General features: G+C 43.0%; 1 protein-coding gene and 1 long non-coding RNA gene across 4 annotated transcripts in view; one reads left to right on the forward strand and one right to left on the reverse strand.

Moving 5' to 3' along the window:
- Nucleotides 1–20,762, reverse strand: part of si:ch211-247n2.1 (calcium-activated potassium channel subunit beta-2) — a 50,209-nt gene that overhangs the window by 16,061 nt on the left and 13,386 nt on the right. The window lies entirely within an intron of this gene.
- Nucleotides 17,763–20,762, forward strand: part of LOC130109419 (uncharacterized) — a 52,127-nt gene continuing 49,127 nt past the window's right edge. The window contains exon 1 of the long non-coding RNA XR_008810001.1: nt 17,763–17,797. This is a non-coding gene — a long non-coding RNA (uncharacterized LOC130109419). The remainder of the gene's footprint in view (nt 17,798–20,762) is intronic.

The raw sequence follows: 20,762 nt of genomic DNA on the forward strand, positions 1-20,762 counted from the left end.
ACTGAGACGCGATGTTTGTAAAATGCACATCTCAACTGTTCCAACACTTCTGCCACATATGGAATCCCCACTGGTTTAGGCTTTGGGCCCAGACACACCAAACCGACAGAGAACTGGCGGCGACGAAGGCCAACTGTTGCATTGCCTCACGTCAGCTGTGTCTGGGCCAAAAAGTAGCACGTGAACACACTGCAAAGACTACGGCCAACTAGCTTGTATGTTCCATGCCTGCGTGAGAGGAAATAACTCTCCATACCAGCAGGTGGCGGTAGTCTGTATTCATCATTCAAAATTTGAAACCGGACTTAGGACTGCGGATATACAAATCGTAAACAAGGCAGCGTTTGCTTACCATTTTCACTCAACTCTCCCTCACTACAGACAGTGTGATAATACAGCTACTTCTAATCGATAATATGTCTGATTAAAAAAGTTGCAAATGGCACTGGCGTTGTCAGCCCTTGGTCTTTTGGTTGTGTTGGTTTGGCTGTGTGTGGCTTCTTGACTTTATTGTTTGCTTGCTTTCGTAACTTCCGTTTCTCTTCTCGTGCACTGATTTGCTAAGCTGAACAGCCAATCAGAGCAATCTCTCGCACCGACAGGCTCTGCTGCCGATTCAACATGCTGAATCGGCCAAAAAGCTGCCGACGGCACCGACTAGTGCCAATGGTGCAGGACACACCACAAAAACTAGGGCCATAGGTGCTCACTGACGGCCCGGCATTGGCAGACTGCCGACCGTTGGCCTGGTGTGTCGAGGCCCTTTGGCAGCTGTTGTCCTTATCCTCTCTTTGATTGGCTGGTGCACTGTTTGGGTGTCTTCCTGGCTTTGACAAACGCCCAGTTAGAATAACCATACTGTTGTATGTCTGTTGCCATCTTACAATGCTGTGGTTGCAAACATTCCCAAATCCTCTGTGAATAGTACATAGAGTGCATTCGGAAAGTATTCACACCCCTTCACTTTCCCCACATTTTGTTATGTTACAGCCTTATTCCAAAATGGATTAAATTCATTTTTTTTCTCATCAATCTACACACAATACCCCATAATGACAAAGTGAAAAAGGTTTTGTAGAAATTTTTGCAAATTTATTAAAAAATAAAAAACTGAAATATTGCATGTACATAAGTATTCACATCCTTTGCTATGACACTCAAAATTGAGCTCAGGTTCATCCTGTTTCCACTGATCATCCTTGAGATGTTTCTACATCTTGATTGGAGTCCACCTGTAGTAAATTCAATTGATTGGACATGATTTGGAAAGGCACACACCTGTCTATATAAGGTCCCACTGTTGACAGTGCATGTCAGAGCAGAAACCAAGCCATGAAGTCAAAGGAATTGTCTGTGGACCTCCGAGACAGGATTGTATCGAGGCGGAGTTCTGGGGAAGGGTACAAAAAAATTTCTACAGCTTTGAAGGTCCCGAAGAGCACAGTGGTTTCCATCATTCGTAAATGGAAGAAGTTTGGATCCACCAGGACTCTTCCTAGAGCTGGCCGCCCAGCCAAACTGAGCAATCGGGGGAGAAGGGCCTTGGTCAGGGAGGTGACCAAGAACCCGATGGTCACTCTGACAGAGCTCCAGCGTTCCTCTGTGGAGATGGGAGAACCTTCCAGAAGGACAACTATCTGCAGCACTCCACCAATCAGGTCTTTATAGTAGAGTGGCCAGACGGAAGCCTCTGCTCAGTAAAAGGCACATGACAGCCCGCTTGGAGTTTGCCAGAAAGCACCTAAAGGACTCTCAGACTATGAGAAACAAGATTCTCTGATCTGATGAAACCAAGATTGAACTCTTTGGCCTGAATGCCAAATGTCACGTCTGGAGGAAACCAGGCACCTCTCATCACCTTGCTAATACCATCCCTACAGTGAAGCATGGTGGTGGCAGCATCATGCTGTGGGGATGTTCTTCAGTGGCAGGAACTGGAAGACTAGTCAGGATCGAGGGAAAGATGAATGGAGCAAAGTACAGAGAGATCCTTGATGAAAACCTGCTCCAGAGTGCTCAGGACCTCAGACTGGGGCGAAGGTTTACCTTTCAACACGACAAGGACCCTAATTACACAGCCAAGACAACGAAAGAGTGGCTTCGGGACAAGTCTGTGAATGTCCTTGAGTGGCCCAGCCAGAGCCCAGACGTGAACCCCATTGAACATCTCTGGAAAGACCTGAAAATAGTTGTGCAGCGACGCTCCCCATCTAACCTTACAGAGCTCGAGAGGATCTGCAGAGAAGAATGGGAGAAATACCCCAAATATAGGTGTGCCAAGCTTGTAGCTTCATACCCAAGAAGACTTAAGGCTGTAATCGCTGCCAAGGGTGCCTCGACCAAGTACTGAGTAAAGGGTGTGAATACTTGTGTACATGCAATATTTCAGTTTTTTATTTTTAATGCATTTGCAAAAAATTCTACAAAACCTTTTTCGCTTTGTCATTATGGAGTATTGTATGTAGATTGATGAGGAAAAAAAGGAATTTAATCCATTTTGGAATAAGGCTGTAACATAACAAAATGTGGAGAAAGTGAAGGGGTGTGAATACTTTCCGGATGCACTGTATGGTCATTGAAACTCTAGTTAATGGTCATCCCCACATTTGCATATGAAACTGGTCATTGGTTTCGGTCGTTTTGCAGCTCTGTTGTTTATAAGGGCGGGGATACCTGCAGTCAGTTTAGGCTGAAGAGGTCACTTAGATGAGGGATGAAACATTTCTCCCAATAAACATTGTATCCAGATGAACTGATTCAACGTTCTGTGATTTCCTTACCTGGATTACTGAGCATGCATAAAGATAAATCTTATAGCATTTTTGGTACCTGATGACAAAAGCCAGGGAAGCTAACAATGGAGGAACAGATATTGACTCAAGTATCTTGCATGAGCATACAACACAAACACACACTCACTCAGTAACAGAAACGGATCACTTACACAGTCTATAGCTATAATAAGGCCACAAAGTAGACCAGGTGATTGACTGAGCACATCAGCACGACTTGTGTCAATATTTGTTCTTGCCGAGAGACCAACCATCCGGCCGGTTGTTGGGAACAGGACGTCCTGTTTTAGACCGATCTTTCAGTGACTGATGGATGAGAGAGAGGTTTACGGTTCAGGTAAATGCGTTTCTTCCAGTCACCTGACACTTTGTTTTCATCCAAGCGCTACCTGGGTGGCATCGCTTAAAAAAAAATCTGATAAGTCGCCCAAGCTTTGCTGTCATCACAAATTTCATAGATTTAGTTTGAAATTGGCTTTCCAAAGATACAGGGGGCACACTTAACATTCCTGTTGCTAGCTTATTTGAAATATAACCATAAAAAGGATTTATAATACAAGATTGTTAGCAGACAATACAGGAAAAAAACTTTATTCTTAACTGGTACACCCAACAGTTTTTAACAGCAGCGATCAATAAAGGCAAATCAAAATAGAAGTATAACTGTCTGGTGGAAATACGAAGTAGGAATGAAAGGCTCATGGTAATCCGATGCTTGTTGTCACCCTCCGGATACCGTTCCTAAGAGAATTAACCCTCAACTAACAGATCGACAACTGGACCTATGAAGTCAACCCCAAATGCAATCATCACACCACTTTTTCATGTCAAGGATAAGTTGGTGGTTCATTTCTATCCATTACTATTGGACAGATCTATTGGCAATCATTTGCAGGCTTTTTTTTTTTTAAACAGCAGCCAGGACACGAGGCTCACCTTATTTCTGATGTTGGCGTCGGATATGTATTGATAGAGAAACTGTCAGAGCAGTTGTCTTCCAGCATGGCACCTCGTACATTACAGGACACCTCCACTCATAGGTTTGTCTTTACCTTGATCTGCTGTTAAAGGCAGCTGCCATTCAGTCGGCGGAGCGAACGGTTCCTTATGAAAGAACATTCAACGGTCTTCAGGTTTGGCTGATGTTGATTTCCAGCAAATTTGGATCAGCCATGCAAAGTCTCTGAATGACAGAGACCATGAAATCTATTCTAACGTCCGCTTTCACGTCCCTTTCAAAGTTCAGGACACACTTCAAAAGTCATACTGCTGAGGAAAAAAAACAAAAAAATGAGGCAGCCTTCCATTATTAAAAGACTGTCTTTACAACAGGGAGGTAAAATGTAATAAAAATTGTTTCTTAGAATAAAGGTAAACAAAAGCAGAAGTGGAAAAACCAGGACTTGCTGACTTTGGAGGTGTTCTACAAATCACGAGCTAGGCAAAACACGGCGAGCTCTTAAAAAATGCTTTTTCTCTCAACGACTTTTTCTGACTTTCGACAGAAGACTCCGGCCTCTGGTCTATCTGAGATGTTAGGTCTGGTGTGTTGTGCTGGTCGTAACCAGCTGGTTTATGCCTCTGAACACCAGTTTACGTCAGCCACGTAAGCGTCTGCCAGTACTGGTGTGTCAGGTTGGAAATGGAAGAAGGGAGAGTGGTGTGGGTCTGTGGAAGGTGTTGAGAGAGTAGGGAGAAAGGGGGAGAGAGAGGCTGACAGACAACACAAGAAAGAAAGAAAGAGAGAGAGGGTGCTAAATGAAAGGGAAAGAAACAAGGGACATGTTAATTCCAGTTACCAGTGGTGACGGTAGAACACACACACACACACACACACACACACACACACACACACACACACACACACACACACACACGGGGTATGCCAGTAATGACCATATATTCCACCTCCTGCATTGTGAAAGTTGCTGAGTGTTCCCTGAACACCATTTATGTATGTCTCTACTGCCCTTGTCAACACACACACACACACACACACACACACACACACACACACACACACACACACACACACCTGCTACTGTGCATGATGACTTCACAATCACTCAGCTCTTCAGTGGTAAGAATAACTGTTAAAGGTCCATTTCGCCAATGTTCAACCGTATCCCTATCTATCCGCATTCAGGGTATAGTGTGAACAACGTCTGCAGTTGTTGCCAATGTTCTGTGTCTCTGGGAAGTAGTTGCAAAATCTGTTCTTTTTCCGGCACTAGTGTCATCATTTGACATGCCAATGACGTATAGTTGATGACAAGGAAGAACTACAGGCAAGTTCAGCTTGGAGTTCCAGTCTCCGCCTCTGGGGGTGTGCTCTAGATGACACTCAAAAACAAAACTTCCTTGTTCTCTTCCTTGTATTGCAAACGAGCTACGTTTCCAACAGTGAAAATGGTATTCCAAAATGTGTGTGCAGGGGATCTTATGGACGAGAATACGTTTTACAGTGTTTTGACTGACTTAGATATTCAACCCTATTTATTTGTGCCAAAGTATACAACTGAGGAAATGCAGCGGAGAGAGGCCGAGGCTGCTGCCGCATTAGACGAGCAGCAACCATCCAGAACCTCAGGCGCCGAGAGCAAACAGCGACTGGTGGTGCTGTTGCTCAAATTGCCCTCCAATCCCAACAGAAACAGAATCTTTCTGCTGCAATAAAGTTCAGTGTGGGCAGTTTTTGTTGGATGCTGTCGCCGACACCAGCCCCAAGACAGCCGCTGTGTGCGTAACTATGCGTGAAAGTTTTGCTCATCACATGGACAGCGGTGTGCTGGATTGGGGAATGGTTGCAATCACAGCATGGTAAAATGGCAACAGATGTACTCTTAGGTCCCCCCCCCCCCCCGTTTCAGGGATGCTGAGATGTTAAGTGGGAACGACCATCCCTGAACCGGGGGGAGGGGGGTAAGAGTACATCTGTTGCCATCTTACAATGCTGATTGCAACTATTCTCCAACCCTCTGTGAATAGTACCCATGGCCATCGAAACTCTAGTTAATGGGCACACCCATATTTAATAATGAAACTGGTCGTTGGTTTCAGTTGTTATACATCTGTCGCCATATTACAGTGCTGTGATTGCAACAATCCCTAATCCTCCATGAACAGTACAAATGATCAATGGTCACACCCATATCTGCATATGAAACTGGTCGTTGGTTTCAATCGTTAGGCTGAAAGGGTTAGTATTGTACTGTATTGTGTATAAGGGTGGGGATACCTGCAGTCAGTTTAGACTGAAGATGTCACTTAGTTGAGTTATGAAATGTATCTGTCAATAAAGGTTGTATCCAGATGAACTGATTCAACCTTTGACTTTCTTGCCTGGATTGCTGAGCATGCATCAAGATGGTTTCAGTGGTTGTGGTCAAAATAAATTACAATGAAATTAAAAAAAAAAAATTCTAAAATTGAACTGAAATTGAATCAAACTAAAAACAAACAAACAAACAAAACAGTAATCGCTTATCATGACAGTATGCGTAAGCCTGGATCCTGAGGGCTGAACTATTACACACTGTCCCTTTAAAGACTGTAGACTGGCCTTTAAAAGAAATGCAGCCTGAATGACTGTGGTGAATGGATTATTTGATTAACTGTTTGGCTGGAGATCAACAAATTGTGCAGGAGGGTTCCAGTGTACCCCCCTACTCCATGTGCCATTCTTTGAGTGTTTGAACCATGACACAGACCTGTCTATCTGACAGGCTGTCACACAGCACAAACAAGGCCGAGGACGCCGACTTCCTCCGTGTCTTTCAACATCTGATATCCTTAGCTAAGGAACCACTCAAGTCAGGTTTCGAAGATGTAACAAAATGAGTCACATGTTCAAGATGCACTTTCATAAACAGTCTTTAGTTCAGCGTTTAGCTGTTTTACTGTTTTCAGTTTCATTTTCCCTTGTTTTACTATGTTGGTTTTGGTTTCATGGCTTGTCATGGACTTTTACGACACAAATACTTATCAGTATACTGAGTTTTATTGCCGTTTTAATTGTTCTGTTTGTACACACACTGTAAAGCACTTTGTAACATTTGTTTTAAGAGGTTCCACTCATGTAAAATTTATTTTTATCATTGTTATTACTTATAGTGGAGCCAAGGTCCTTTGAGTGACTCCGCTGGTCACATTAGATGATGAGTCTCATACCAACAACTTTTTTTAGGGTGCCTTCACATTCGGTATGTTTACTTGAGTCCAAACTCAAGTTCCGTTGTCCAGCCCCCGTTGGCCTGCTTTCACACTGGGTTCTGTTTGTCTGAATGTGGTATGTTTGTCTAGTGGTTTCATCATCCACCAACAGCAGCTGTTTACCAACTTTGCCAATCAACAAGGCTTGGAGCAGAGTGCCCCTGGTTTTATTGAGGCTAAAAATGGAAAAACATGGTTGTTTTGTGTTTTTAGCAATGCCTTTGCTTATTTGGTGCCAAAATCAAAACTATGCAAACTGACAAAACTTGACCATGCGTGCATTCATGCTGCAAATAGAGAGGGTTTTGGATGAGACAGGTAGTGAGGAGAAATGCATTTGCTGCTTTAGCTGCAGTACATTCTCACACATCTATAAGGTGAGTCCATCCCTAGACCTGGTGCTGGCAAAAATTTGCCAGATAATTTTCCTTGAAACTGCAGACACACCAAACAAACGTTTTCTGCTACACTTGCTGTTCACTTTCTCAAATTTGACCAGATTTCTTTCATACCAATCACAGACCCATACTGTGGTTCATGAAGCATTTTCAAGCAGACTTGTATATAATTCCTTGGGGAAAAAGCTTTCACACCGATCGAATTAACCGAAATTTACAGAGAAACAGTCTTGGGTCCAGACGAAAAGCTCCAATTTGAAAAAAAAAAACTTTTTATACTCAATTCCAGGATATTTACCGCCCTCTTCTACTACAGGAAGGCTACCATGGTCCATTCAGGTAGTGGGTCCTATCACATTCATGCCTTCTGTGCCTCCCTCCTCTGGCTAATCCTCATCCTGCACCTCTCATTATCACTCACCTGTTCCCCATCAGAATTGATCACTGCACCATATTTAAGCCTGCTCTTTCATTGCCTCCAGGCCAGATTGACAAGTAGCTCTTGTCATGTCTAGCTCAAGTTTCTTGTCATGTCTAGCCCAAAGTTTCAAGTAACCCTCCAAATCCGACATTAAACATGAAAGTGTTGCTATTGCTGTTGTGTCAACACCTTCCCCGATGCTGGACAAAAAAAATGTGGTTGGACCTGATGTTGTATGTGTTGGTAGGTAAAGCTATTCTACAAGTTGGTACTGTCATATCTGTTAACCACAACCATTTCGAATCTGCTTCAAACTTAGTAGCATTGGTGTATTTGATATGAGCTTTGTTTAAGGACATGAATGAACCACAACGCAATACTAAAAAAATGAATAAATTATGTAATGGAATGATGCAATCCTGGCACATGTATCTCTAAAGTGACATCCTGTCTCAGAAACTACCAAACATTGAAACTTTGTCCTATTTATCTTATGTGCAAACATACACACACTCCGTCAAAAAGCACAAGAATATGATTGTTTTGTCATTCACACATCAACGTGTTTGCTAAAAAGGTGAAAGATGTAAAATATTTCACTGATAAAACAAAGGGAGCATTACTCTGATAGTGGTAGAATGTGATACAACATCACATCTGGTTCCCAGCTGATGGTTTGTTTTTCTGTTGCTCTGCTTGCTTTAACATTAATAACTAGTAACTTTTAACAACTCCTTGGGACCATTAGATTATTTTAATTGATTTTATGGTTTGCCTCTATTATTATTTTATTGATTTTATTCGCTCATCGGCTCCTGCACTGACTTGATCGCACTGAATCCTCAGATTCTGTAGTTCTGGGGCTGCGTGTGGCTTGTTTCTAGCCTGTGGCTAAGCTAACCAAACAATTATGCCAACTTTGCCCTGTTAGGACTGTGTGCTACTAAAGAAAGCAAATGGAAAGGTTGCTGACCTTGAAGAGGATGTTCCTGATGATCTCCATAAGAAAGACTCCTCTTTGACCAGCTTCATGGACGTGGCTACTGGGCAGTCCAAACGGGTTGCCTCTTTCAGTGCAACCATCCAGGACACATTTCTGTAGGACCCCTCCACTTGTCCACGGCATTCCTCCTGCTCGACACCTAACCACCAGTCATCCTGGGCTGAAGTGGTGGTCTGTGGTCACAAGAGAGGGTCAGACGGGGCTGCCCTCCCTCGCCTAAGCCTCTCCAACCACTATGAGACCCTGTCTGACGACACTCTGGTCCACTCAGCTGGTGTTCCTGCTGTTCCGACGCATCCTGATCTGGACATTTCTGCGAAAATGGCACCTGCCGACACTGCACCTTCCCCGCTAGCAGCTAACAGTGTTCAGGTGGCTGGCCATCCAGATGTGAAGCCAAGACAGCAGCCCTCATCCTGGATGGTGACCTTCTGCTCCTGTCATAAGATCCTGAAGGAGGCTGTGATTAGACGCTCTCAAAGTCTTCCTTGCTGTGAGCCTCCAGAGAAATCCATACTCAGAGCTGATGTCGCTGCTTTGTCACAACACTTGCTCGCATACCATATTCCCAGCCGGAAATTTCAACATACAGTGTGAATCGTGTACTCTCCTGCCATGAGAACCCACAGCCGACATCACCTTGTCCCCTTTTCTCCTCAGCCACATTAATAGTTGGAGATTCCATAATCAGGAACATCCGTTTTCTCAAGGCAGCTACACCCTATGTCCCTGGAGCCACAGTCCCTGATATCCTGTATAAGCTCCGGGGGCTGCTGCACTCACTCCCGTCCTCCACCAATCGAGTGATCGTTCATGTGGGGACAAACAATGCAGCTCGTCAGCAGTCTGATTTAACCAAAAAGGATTTTAATGACCTTTTCAGCTTTTTAATTACTTGTGGAAAGTCTGTTTTTATTTCAGGTCCTATTCCAACACTGGCCTGTGGAGCAGGGCGTTATAGCAGAATCCTCAGCCTGCACACGTGGCTCATCTCCACCTCCAGAGCTCACAATATAGGTTTTATGGACAATTTTAATCTGTTTTGGGATCGTTTCTCCCTCTTCAGAACAGACAGTAGTCCACCCGAGCAGGCTGGGTAGCCAGATGCTAGCGGACAACATGCAGCATGCCGTAGTCTACTCCATGTGGCTGACTGTTTACATCCCGCACTTCCCTCCCGGAACCTCTGTTTTCAACTACAGTGACACCACACAGTACTGTTTTGTCCGATACCAGCCCCCCACTGGCCTCATCTGTCATTAACCCTCCCACGAGGAGTTTTCCCCATACAGACTATATTATTGGGCATGAGGCCTCTTATCCACACGTCATATTACAACGTGACCGGCATGTAGACCCCACTGTGATAACTCTGCTAGTTAAATCAACTGTTTATACGTACACAACCTGTTGGAAGCTTGCTCTCTACAATATCCGATCTATTACCAACAATGCCCCTCTGGTCAAGGACTTCATCACAGAGCGCAAACTGGACTATTTATGTCTCACAGAAACCTGGCAGTCACAAAATGACTTTCTACAGCTAAATTCAGCAACTCCACCAGGATTTGTTTACATATGCAATCCTCGGTCTTCAAGCAGAGGAGGCACCCTTGCACTGATCTATCCTGATGGTATAAAACTAACGCCACTCTCTCTACCTGATCAATCTTCCTTTGAAATGCTCGCTGTTATGCTCTACGGACCTATACCCATCATTATAGCTGCTCTTAACAGACCACCTAAGGCATCAAATATTTTTATCACTGAGCTCTCAACAGTTTTAACCACCCTTAGTGCCATGTCTCTGAATGTAATCCTAATGGTGTATTGAAGTGTTCATTTTGATAACACAATATGTTCACTAAAGATTTTAAAGCAATGTTAGATTGCTTTGACTAATGTAATATGTCAGCTTTACAACCCACACCAAGGGTCATATCCTTGACTTAATTTGCTGTTCCGGCATCGCTAAACTACACATCTCTGACCATAAAGCTGTGTTATTCAACACCAACCTACTGCTCAGTAAATCAAGGCTGCATCGTACCATATCATACCGCAACATTGGATATGTTAACCGAGACGATCTCAGCAGTTTAATTACCTTGAACCCAATTCCTGCTACCACGTCCTCATTCCCTGGTCTTATGGACTACTACAATAATATTTTAGCTTATGCACTTAATATTTTAGCCCCCCTGAAAACAAGGGTTGTTTCATTTGCTCATACTGCTCCCTGGTATACACCTGAATTATGTCAGCTCAAGACTATAGGTCAGCGCCTTGAGAGGCTTTGCACCAAGACTGAACTTGGTGTTCACAAACAAATGTATTCGGATAATCCATTACAAAAATCCTCTTTCAACAACTAAAACATTCTGTTATGCAAATATCATCAGTACAGTTGAAGGGAATAATTGAACTCTCTTCTCCACAGTGAAAAGGTTACTAAATCCACCTGAAATCAATATGAACAGTGACCTTTCTAATGACCAATGCTCTGCTTTTTTGACATTTTTCAACTCCAAAATTAGTACCATTCATGAGCAGCTTGCCTCTGCTAACATCATGCAGACTGATTTACCATCAGCAAGTTCTATGAAACTGTCCCCATCCACTGTCCTGTGACTTCAGTCTTCCAACTGAAAATCCTATTTCTGAACTTATTACTAAGTCTAGCACCTCCACATGACACCTGGCTCCAATTCCCACAACCCTAGTTAAAACATGCCTGCTCTCTATCATCTCTCTGATAACCTCCATCATCATAAACAGACCAACTCTGAAAAAAACTTAATTTAGATTCTACTGACCAAAACAACTACTGGCCTATTTCCAATTTACCATTCATCTCCAAAATCCTTGAGAGGGTAGTTGCATCTCAACTCCAGATCTATCTTGATAACAATAACCTCTGAACAATTCCAATCTGGCTTTTGCCCTAAACATAGCACCGAAACAGCCCTGGTTAAGGTCACTAATGACCTCCTCCATGCAGCTGACTCCAGTCTACTCTCTATCCTCATCCTCCTTGACCTCACCGCAGCCTTTGATACTATATCCCATCAACTACACATAGATTGGCTGGTTAGAGCTGGGGACACTGTATATCAGTGGTTTGCGTCCTACCTACATTTTGTACAAATTCAGAATTACCAGTCAGAAAGTTTGACAGTTCCTCGTGGAGTTCCGCAGGGTTCAGTGTTGGGGCCACTCCTGTTTATTATTTACCTCCTCCCTCTTGGCAACATCTTCTAGCACTATGGTATCTTATTTCCGCTGTTATGCTGATGGTACACAGCTTTATGTGTCCACTAAGCCCACTTCCACCCTCCCCTCCAGTACCCTCACTGTTTGTCTCCATGATATACAGATATGGATGACTTAACAATTATCTGAAATTCAACAGTAGTAAAACTGAACTACTCCTCATTTGCACTAAATCTGCACTCTCAAAAACTAGTATTTGCTCACTCATTAATGGAGGGGTGTATGCTGATCTATCAAACAATTTTAATTATTTTTTTCTCTCGCTTTGAAAGGTCTGATTTTGCTCATAATGTTTCCAGGTTGAGGGAGTCCCTTGTACCTCAGCATAATATTGTGATATCTCAAAAACGTGTCACAGCCTTATTTAAGAAAATGAACATAAGGAAGACTGCTGGCCCCGATGCCATCTGCGGGCGCACTCCACTACTGTGCTGACCAGCTCAGTGAGTTCTTTACTAAACTCTTTCAGATGTGTGCCAATTGTTGCCAATTACCTTCAATCTGGAAAACTTCCAGTATAATCCCTATTCCGAAATAAAAAAAATTCCAGAGAACTAAATGAGTTCAGACCTGTTGCACTTACATCACTTGCGATGGAAAATTTTGAGAAAATTTTAAAAGAGGAGGCTATCTTCCTAGTTAATGGCAAACTAGACCCCTTGCAGTTTCCTTATCAAACTGGCAAGGATGTGGAGGATGCAAAACTCTTCGTCCTCAACAAATTATATAGGCACCTGGAGAAACCCAATTCTCAGGTGAGACTTTTATTTGCTGATTTCTCTGGCTTTTTTTTCTAAATTTATTTCTGATTTTTCCCTTTTTATCCCAATTTAGTGGCCAATTGATCCCTATTTTAATTCAAACACCCACCCTTGTACTGCATGCATTCGCCAACTGCATCTCCGGCCAGCAGTCTCGAAGGAGGTGCCTCCCCACTTTCGTGACAAGGCGACTCCGGGCTGAACCACTGCTTTTTCTGACACACTCAGAGACGCATCTGTGTGATGAACACAAGCCGACTCGGCACCCCTCCCGAAGACAGCGTTGCCAATTATTGCTGCTTCAACGAGTCCGGCCATAGTCGGATCTGATGAGACCGGGGCGCGAACCCCTGGTCCCCAGTGGGCAACTGCATCGACACAAAGCCGATGCTTAGACCGCTACACCACCGCGGACCCCTCTTTGGCTTTTAAGAAGATGCAACCTCACATTTTGATCGAGCGGCTTGCCTATTTTAATTTACCTGATCAACTTTTAATGTTGCTTTTAAACTTTTTAACAGACAGAATCCAGCAGGGTTTAGATAATGGAGTTATGTCCAATGTCCTGGTCTCAAACATGGGCTCACCCCAGGGTTGAAATTTTCCCCCCTACTTTTTATTTTGTATACAGACAGCTGCAGGTCTTCTAAAGAGGGTAGCTACCTGGTGAAATTCTCTGACGATACCGCACTTTTGTCTGTTCTTCAGGGCTCAGAGTCAGATCATGGCTGTGCCCTACCTGCCTTTGTTGATTGGTGCAACAATAACTTCCTTGACCTTAATGTGTCAAAAACTAAAAAACGTATCATTGATTTTAGGAGAAACCATGATAAACCCAAAGCTAGCACTATACATGGTGAGGATGTTCAAATTGTTGACACTTATAAGTACTTGGGAACTGTGTTCGACTCCCAGCTCAAGTTCGATGTGAACACAGATTCAATTGTCAAGTGTGGACAGCAAAGAATTCACTCACTGCAGAATCTTGACTCCTTTAATGTCTTTAACACCATCTCATGTATTTTCTACCAGTCATTTATTGAAAGTCTTAACTTTTTCCTTTATTTGTCAGTTTAATGGGTTGCCTGTGAAGGACAGGAATAGCCTAAACAGTATCGTTAAGGTCTGCTCCAAGATAGGTGGTGTCCAGCAGAGAGAGTTGTGCTCCCTCTGGGAGAAACTAGTGGCCCAGAAAGCAAAAGGAAATACAGTGCATCCGGAAAGTATTCACACCCCTTCACTTTCTCCACATTTTGTTATGTTACAGCCTTCTTCCAAAATGGATTAAATTCCTTTTTTTTCTCATCAATCTACATACAATACTCCATAATGACAAAAAAAGGTTTTTTAGAATTTTAGCAAATTTATTAAAAATAAAAAACTGAAATATTGCATATACATAAGTATTCACACCCTTTACTCAGTACTTGGTTGAGGCACCCTTGGCAGCGATTACCGCCTCAAGTCTTCTTGAGTATGAAGCTACAAGCTTGGCACACCTATATTTGGAATATTTCCCCCATTCTTCTCTGCAGATCCTCTCGAGCTCTGTAAGGTTAGATGGGGAGCGTCACTGCACAGCTATTTTCAGGTCTTCCCAGAGATGTTCAATGGGGTTCAAGTCTGGGCTCTGGCTGGGCCACTCAAGGACATTCACAGACTTGTCCCGAAGCCACTCCTTCGTTGTCTTGGCTGTGTGCTTAGGGTCCTTGTCGTGTTGAAAGGTAAACCTTCGCCCCAGTCTGAGGTCCTGAGCGCTCTGGAGCAGGTTTTCATCAAGGATCTCTCTGTACATTGCTCCATTCATCTTTCCCTCGATCCTGACTAGTCTTCCAGTTCCTGCCGCTGAAAAACATCCCCACAGCATGATGCTGCCACCACCATGCTTCACTGTAGGGATGGTATTAGCAAGGTGATGAGAGGTGCCTGGTTTCCTCCAGACGTGACATTTGGCATTCAGACCAAAGAGTTCAATCTTGGTTTCATCAGATCAGAGAATCTTGTTTCTCATGGTGTGAGAGTCGTTTAGGTGCTTTCTGGCAAACTCCAAGCGGGCTGTCATGTGCCTTTTACTGAGCAGAGGCTTCCGTCCGGCCACTCTACCATAAAGGCCTGATTGTTGGAGTGCTGCAGAGATGGTTCTCCTTCTGGAAGGTTCTCCCATCTCCACAGAGGAACGCTGGAGCTCTGTCAGAGTGACCATGGGGTTCTTGGTCACCTCCCTGACCAAGGCCCTTCTCCCCCGATTGCTCAGTTTGGCTGGGCGGCCAGCTCTAGGAAGAGTCCTGGTGGATCCAAACTTCTTCCATTTGCGAATGATGGAGACCACTGTGCTCATTGGGACCTTCAAAGCTGTAGAATTTTTTTTGTACCCTTCCCCAGATCTGTGCCTCGATACAATCCTGTCTCGGAGGTCCACAGGCAATTGCTTTGACTTCATGGCTTGGTTTCTGCTCTGACATGCACTGTCAACAGTGGGACCTTATATAGACAGGTGTGTGCCTTTCCAAATCATGTCCAATCAATTAAATTTACTACAGGTGGACTCCAATCAAGATGTAGAGACATCTCAAGGATGATCAGTGGAAACAGGATGAACCTGAGCTCAATTTTGAGTGTCATAGCAAAGGGTGTGAATACTTATGTACATGCAATATTTCAGTTTTTTATTTTTAATAAATTTGCAAAAATTTCTACAAAACCTTTTTTACTTTGTCATTATGGGGTATTGTGTGTAGATTGATGAGAAAGAAAATGAATTTAATCCATTTTGGATTAAGGCTGTAACATAACAAAATGTGGGGAAAGTGAAGGGGTGTGAATCTTTCCGGATGCACTGTATTAGCCAATCTGACCACGTCCTGTCCAGTAAATTCACTGTAATGCCCTCAGGCTGGCACTATAAAGCGCCGCCTAGAAAACAAATTGCTATTCTAAGTCCTTAATTCCTTCTGCTATCAGACTGTTAAATGCCAAGAGTAGTCATTTTAAATGAATGCTTTATTTTGTTTTAAACTACAGTAGTTGGTTTACCTTGTTTGTTTTTCACATGGCTTGTAAGCCTGTACGTTCACTGAATGTTGCATTGGAATGTAACGTGCAATGCATCTTAGGATGCTCTATTTATTTATTTATTATTTTAACTTACGTGAATTTTTATCCTTCACCAAGTCCTCATGTGAATCTGCATGCATGGCCACACGAGGGTGACAGTGTGCATCTCTTGCCCTTGTACTGATCTGTCTATTGTCTCTGACATACTGCTGATTGCCACTTGCCTGAGTTTGTGTATGGTCTGGGTAGATTGGGGAACTGAATTGCCCTTTTGGGATAAATAAAGTCTGAATCTGAATCTCCCCATTGCTAGAGCCACCATGGCTGTCTCCACTCAGGCTAACAGCCTTCGTGTTACCCTAGATGGTACCCTTTCCTTTTCCAGTCATATAAACAATGTCTCCTGGATTGCCTTTTTCCATCTGCGAAACATCTCCAGACTACGCCCTGTTTTAACACAACACTCCACGGAAATCTTAGTCAATGCTTTGGTCAGAGCATGCATTGACTGCTGCAATGTGATCCTGGCAGTCATCCCCATCAAACTTTTCATTGACTTCAACTCATCCAAAATTCTGCAGCACGGATTATTACATGTTCAAAGTCCACTGACCATATCTCTTCCCTGCTGATACAATTACCTTGGCTTCCTGTGTCACAGCAGATTAATTTTAAAATTTTATTATTAACATTAAAAGCTCTTCATAATCTATCCCCTGCTTATCTCACAGACCTCCTTCAGACTTACACTCCATCTCGCTCCCTGTGGTCTTCACCAGCAGGTCTATTGGCACTACCAGCCATAAACCTCAGCACAATGGGTACCAGGGCTTTCTCCTATGCTGCACCCAAACTCTGTAACACCATTCCCTGTCACATCCACTTACTGGACTGCGTTACAGAATTCAAAACTGCTCATAAAACCCACCTTCTTAAACTAGCATACATTAACAGCATCAAATTTTTTTTTTACTCCTGCTGATGTATGCTCCATTGCTTGTGTGTTTTATTGTTGATTGCATTAATGTTTTACTGCTTTATTTTAGTGTATTTGATGTAAGGTGACCTTGAGTGTTACGAAAGGTACCTTTAAACATGTTTTATTATTATTGATTATTCTTATAGTGTCACATGCGCACACGGAAGGTGTCATACAGAGTGAATGTCCATGTCTTAAAAATATGAATATGACCGTGTGTGTATGTCTGTAAATGGTATGTGAAGATTTTATATATACATATTTTATGTATACGTATATATGGAATATTTGTCTCCCTGCTCATATTCAAAAACATCCCTATCATATTCAAACACACACACACACACACACACACACACACACACACACACACACACACACCAATATACTGTGTCAAGTGGTGTGATTTCCACCAGGCAGGACATAATCCTGAGACACTTGTCTCTCTTTGACACATAAAACTGCACAGCTTTCCTGGAAGGCCTGACCATCGGTCGGGGGGGCAGCGTATGGTGATACCACAGGTGCTACCTCTGGCTATATCAGTACTGAATACCTCGCTGTCTCTCACACACATACACACACACACACACATCAGTCTGTCTGAAGACTGATGTCATGGTTCTCTTTCTGGAAGGTTATTTGAATGGCATGTGTTCGTGTGTGTGTGTGTGTGTGTGTGTGTGTGTGTGTGTTTGTTTTGCAGTGGGCCTTTACCACCTGCCTGTATGCAGAATGGACAGTGGAAGACAGCCAGATTGGATGTCAAAGAGGCGCTATGTGGTCTAATAAATAGCTGCACTGAGATAAAACTATAAATGTGCATGTGGGACAGAGCTAACAGGCTAGCCGTGCTGCCAGTCGCCCCTCAACATTACAAACTATCATCTCAACAGCTCCAAAGGTACCGACTCAAATCACTGCTTACTGAAGTAATCACCCTGCAGGACTCTAGCAGGACTCTGGCTTAAAGTCCAAAAGAAGTTTTGAATATATATAAAAAAACATATATATATATATATATATATACCAAAATTTCAAAAAGTTTAATACGTCTAAAAATCTCACGAAGTAGCTTTAATTTTAAAGTTCAAACATAGTTGTCATGTTAAAGTACATGAAGACGGAGCGTGTTAGCGTGGCTTCAGATAAAATCAATGCAGTTTGGATCTGTGTTGTCTATTCATTGATTACGAGACACTGATAACCTGGTGGGGTTGCATACTTATCAACAAATCCTGACAATTGTCGTTGAGTTGCACAATCTTATATAGATATAGCATCAACGGGATCGCCGGATCGAATCCCCGTGATACCTTCGGCTTGGTCGGGCGTCCCCACAGACACAATTGGCCGTGTCTGCGGGTGGGAAGTCGGATAGCGCCTCCTCTGGTCAGTCGGGGGGCTCCCCGGGTCGGCAAAGAGGGGGGTGGAGCAGCGACCAGGACGGCTCGGGGTAATTGGCCAAATACAATTGGGGAGAAAAGGGGGGGGGGTAGAGCATAAAGACTGTTTGATAAAGGGATTAATTATAAGTTTGTGACCAGGGACAACTAGGCCTTTGCTGTTGGCCTTCGAGTTCAGTCTCATAGACTGATGTTTTTATAACCCTGTGTTTTTATTTATTCCTTGTTTTATTTGCATTTTACTTTTTTGCTTTGTTTTCATTTTTTTACCCGATGTTTTATTGTCAATTAGCCATATTTCTAATATTTTTAAAGTGCTTTGTCACTGTTTTTGGAAAGGGATACTGTGCACAGATGAAAGTTATGGATACTATCATCACCTTCGTATGAATTAATGGATTCCTACAGCCAATCTGTACACATTGCAGGCTGTATGATCTGGTGAAATAAGAACAACCAAAGACAAGTAGTCAGAGTGAAGTGTTAATGACCATGGAGCAGTGAGCGCTCCTGTTCCCCTGCTGTGAGTAAGGTGTTAATGGTTCAAACCCGACTTGGTGGCTCCCACACCTCCACTGCCCACCCCCCATTATGGGGTGATCCAGATCCTGTGTGGTACGGGCAGGATTGTGGACAGGAGTAGGATTTATTTGCATCTGCATTGACACAGACACGTTTGGTTTTTTTTCTGTACTTGTCAGGACCCCTCATTGAGTATTAATTCTCTACCTTAACCATCAGAACTATACGTGTAACCCCTATCCTAACCGTAACCTGATCCTAGTTCTTCTAAGCTTAACCTGATCCTACTTCTTCTAACCTTAACCTGATCCTAGTTCTTCTAACCTTAACCTGATCCTAGTTATAACCTGAACCCTGAACCCAAGTCCTAGCCCTAAAATAGACCCTTTAAAAAGTGAGGACTGGCCAAAATGTCCTCACTTTGCAAAAATGTCCTCACTCTGATGGTTAAAAACTCAAAGTGGTCCTCACACACACACACACACACACACACACACACACACAGATGACAGTCACCAGCTGATTGAATGCACTAGCATGATCTGAGCCAATATTCAGTCCTGAGTACATTTTATCTTCCCTCCTGGTCGGTTTTTGGAAACGCTGTGCTTCAGAGAGACATTGAGAGATACTAGCTAGCGACTGTTTGCTGTTTTGGTCAAATAAATATTTTACAATTTGCTAACAGTCTGTAAGTAGTTAAACTTGTGTGGCATTGGACTAGAAATTCATTTTGCATGGGATGTTGCTCACAACACTAGTTGATTTGGTTTGGAAGTTAACTTTCGGAACAGACGAAGGATATAACTCGTGAATGAGGCTGAACGATGCAAACGCTGAAAATCAAAACTGCATGAAAATGGCCTTACCTTTCGATAGAACACTGTACTTTACACAGAGGATTAAAAGAGAATAGAATAGAGGACAAATGAAGAAGGGAGGGTTAGGTGGAATAGAGAAGAGAAGGAGAGGAAGTTTTTGTGTGTATGTGTGTATATCTTATATTGTGTTTGCCTGTGTCTGTCTTGCACTGATTGGTGAAGCCACAGCCCTCATTTCATTTTTAACATGTGCCTGCACATTGTTTTTAATGACAATAAAATTGAATTGAATTGAATTGAATTGAAAGAAGGGAGAAAAGGGAGGTTATGGGGAATTGAAGTTACATAAGGGATAGAAAAGGAGGTTGGCGCAGGAGGGAGGAGAGGAAGTGTGGTGAGAGGAGGAGAGGAAAGGATGGATAGATGGCAGGATGAGTGTATAAATGAACGATACAAAGTTTCTCCACTTTTCTGAAGAATTTGTCTGGGTGTAAAAGAATACCTCCCTCAGTAAAACTTTTCCGTGCTTTGGCAATAGATGGGCGACATGTAAAATATTGTTATCACGATAATCAGTGAATTTTACACCATATCGATATTTATCACGATATCAGCTTACATGTGTGAAAACACTATCTCACAGCAGTTCATCATGTAATATAAAGTATAATGTTAAGACAAAACTAGTTTTCAAATAATGCTCCCTCAAACATTACAGACTTAATTTTGCGAAAAATTTTAGGTCATAGATTCTCGTTATCATCAGTTTAGACATCGAAATTGTGCATCGCGGTATGATGATGGAAGAATTTCATTCTGACACAATACCGTTGAAAGGCGATTAATGATGATATTGAATTACTGCCCAGCTGTATTTGGCAGAAGTTCACTGTCCGGACAAAGACGTGGTTCACTTTTGCAAAGACGGAAGCTATCACAAAATATCCCTACAGAACATTAACGTGGACCTCACAGGAAGCAGACAAGAAGTAGCAGGATTAGTCTTCAGTCAGTCTCGGTTAAAACAAGCACATGCGTCCCCGGTGGTTTTCATATCTGTCATGTGTGGTTGTAGTACAAAGGCATCGCCCCCCAGCTGTGGTTGGGCACAACATCATCA

This window comes from Lampris incognitus, chromosome 3 (assembly GCF_029633865.1).
Source record: "Lampris incognitus isolate fLamInc1 chromosome 3, fLamInc1.hap2, whole genome shotgun sequence".
NCBI classification, from domain to species: Eukaryota; Metazoa; Chordata; class Actinopteri; order Lampriformes; family Lampridae; genus Lampris; species Lampris incognitus.